Source organism: Capsicum annuum, chromosome 3 (genome assembly GCF_002878395.1).
Source record: "Capsicum annuum cultivar UCD-10X-F1 chromosome 3, UCD10Xv1.1, whole genome shotgun sequence".
Lineage (NCBI taxonomy): Eukaryota > Viridiplantae > Streptophyta > Magnoliopsida > Solanales > Solanaceae > Capsicum > Capsicum annuum.
The window spans coordinates 266,632,013-266,635,195 of NC_061113.1; positions in this window are offsets into that span (position 1 = coordinate 266,632,013).

Below are 3,183 nucleotides of genomic sequence, written 5' to 3' on the forward strand. Positions count from 1 at the left end.
TGAATTTGGTCAATGAAGCAGCAAGTCAATGACACAGGCTAATGGTTGGAAGTAAGGTTAAATGTGATAACGGCAAGAGTGTTTGCCACGAAAGCCAAAGCCACAAAGCAGCCACCATGTTTTTAAACTCGCAACCTTTCTTTGCACGAAACAGGAACGCATGTTACCTTCAAATCAAGAATTTCAAAGCCTAAACATCAAAGCCCGTAATTTCTCACTTTTACAAATGTAGGAAGCAATGTTGCTGCACAGGTTTGATAATTAAACCGTGGTAAAAATTCATCATCCTATATTCCTCGGAGACACACTTTCTTGTCCAGGGATTTTAGTTTTCATTTGTTGGGTGATACACTTCTTAAATTGAACCTTCACTCCTAGAAGACGTACCTTCTAGTCGAGTCATTCTACTTTGGCCCCTAGAAGACATACCTTTTAGTCGAGTCATCTCCCTTGATTCCTATAAGATGTACCTTTTAGTCGAGTCATTCCCTTGATCCCTAGAAGACATACCTTTTAGTCGAATCATTTCCTTTGATTCCTATAAGACGTACCTTTTAGTCTAGTCATTCCCTTTGATTCCTATAAGACGTACATTTTAGTCGAGTCATTCTCTTGACCCCTAGAAGACGTACCTTTTAGTCGAGTTATTTCCTTTGATTCCTATAAGACGTACCTTTTAGTCGAGTCAATTCCTTTGATTCCTATCAGACGCACCTTATAGTCGAGTCATTCTCCTTGATTCCTATAATAATGTGACTTTCACAAAAGTCCTTTGATGATAAACTGGGGAAAAATTTAATTCTTGTGTTGGAACTTCACTTTCTTGGCATAGGAAATCTCTTTATAATAATCTTTGTTTGGGATAATTTTCTTTTTAGTTTTGATGTGATTTCAGGAGCCTGCCTGAAGAGCAAGGTGAATAAATGAAAAGTCAAGCAACATGGTGAAGAAGTTGAAAGTCAAGCAACATGGTGAAAATTTTAAAGTTAACAGATTGATGAAATAACAAGTTAGGAGCTCGCCTGAAGAACAGGGTGATGGAATTGCAAGTCAGGAGCCCGCCTAAAGAACAGGGTGATGAAATTGCAAGACAGGAGCCCGCCTGAAGAACAGGGTTATGAAATGGCAAGTCAGGAGCCCGCCCAAAGCACAAGGCGAATAAATGGAAAGTTAAGCAACAAGGTGAAACAATTAAAGATCAAGCGACAAGTGATGAAATTGCAAGTCAGGAGCCCGCCTGAAGAATAGGGTGATGAAACTTAAGTCAAGAGTCCAACATAAGCTGTATAGATAGGATTTTGTAATTTTATTTATGTTTTAACTTGTAATTTTCATTTTGATGCAATGACAGAGTCGCGGAACGGAACCTCGATGGAACCTCACTCGACTCTCCAACTCGGTATAGTCCATTCCCTTCCAATCATTTGAGACACCATCATTTGATTCCTCCGTAACTTGGGTGGGTAGGATGGCTTAAGTCAGAACTTGGTTTTTCTTCTTTTTTTTGTTTCTTCCTTTGAATAATGGTTGGGACAAAATTATGTCTTATTGTCTACTTCTTTATCTGAAAACACTTCATGTTTACATTCAAAGGGGGCATGATGTAGACACCTAATTTCGTCCCTCCCCGATATCGTTTTTACCCATTTTTATTTTATCCTACCGTGTACCCTCACCCATGTAATTATACCTCACCAAAATACAAAAATAACAAAAATTCAATAAATCCCTAACCTTATCCTAACAAACTTTATCCTAATCACCTATCCCTAACAACCTTTCTCTCACTACCCCTATACCCTATACCCCATTCCTTACACGTTTTCCCCATTTCAACAATACAAAAAAAGAATGATTCAGAAAAAAGACCAAAAATGAGGAGGGACCCACTTTATTTTTCCCAAGTTTTCATTCTCTTTTCCATACTCTTATTCATTTTAATACAAATAGAGAAAACCATAGAGGGAGGAGATGGACAACAACAATAAAGGGGGAAAGGGTCTAAAAAAAAAGGACCTGACTTTTCCTTTTGGATTTGATATATATACCATATACATACGCCATTTTAGGGGGGATTTTTTCTTTTTATTATTCACCAGTGACGCTCATCCTCACCAACACACACACTGATACACCACGATTCACATGCACACACAGAGATCGGAGGTAGGAAATAAGGGACGGCAACAACATAAATACACGCACAGAAACTCCATTCTTGTTCCTCTCTTCTACACCCTCACGATTCACACACACAAAGATTCCATCGAGAACCCATTGATTTCGGCTGGTCCTAAACAGAAAACAGTCCATCTATATCGAATCTTCATCGTTCGTTCAACATCAGGTTTCCATCTCATCAAATTGTTTAGGTCTGGTTTTGGGTTTTGAGATTGGTGTTCATCTTCGGGATCTCGATTTGGGGGGTTTGTTATCTCTATTTTAAGTGGTTGATTCGGAGGTCTATATTGAGTTCGTGTTCTTGAATTAAAATTTGTTCGAATCAGAATTGGCGATATCGAGTTGGATTTTTGTCATTGTTGAGGCTCAAGTTGAGGTTCTCGGAAGTGGATTTTCTTATAATATTCTTTTAAAAGTTCCGAATCAGGTCCATTTCTAACCCCTACTATCTTATTTCTTTGTTTACGATAGCCAATATTATGGATGGAATGCTTTGGTTGATGATATGATCTTGATTGTGTGGTTGAGCAAGTTTGATTATTTTGGGTAATTCTATGCTGAAGTTGGTTAATTAATCGGGAATGATTTGTTGTTTGAGCATGTTCGAATCTTTGCTATGGGTTAGTTGGTGTTGGATTTGGATGTGAGAAATTGAATTGATAATCGAAGAATTAGTCAATTATTTGGGAATGGAATTGATACATTGATAAAAAAGTTGAATTTGGATTAACTTTGGTTTATTGTTGTTTTGTTTAATTCGTAATGAGCATAAATATTGTTTTAAACATGATAAAATTATGATATGTTGAAATAGATAGGCGAATGTAGGTTCGGGTAGGCAAAATTTAGGAATAAGTTTTCTTGTTGAATGTTTGAATGTGGAATTTGAGTTGAATGGTTCGGTTTTAGTTCTTGCATTTGAAAATGTATTCATTTAATAGCGGAATGCCCCGCGATCACTTGTATTTATTCGTCGGGGAATGCCCCGAAGTATTTTGTATT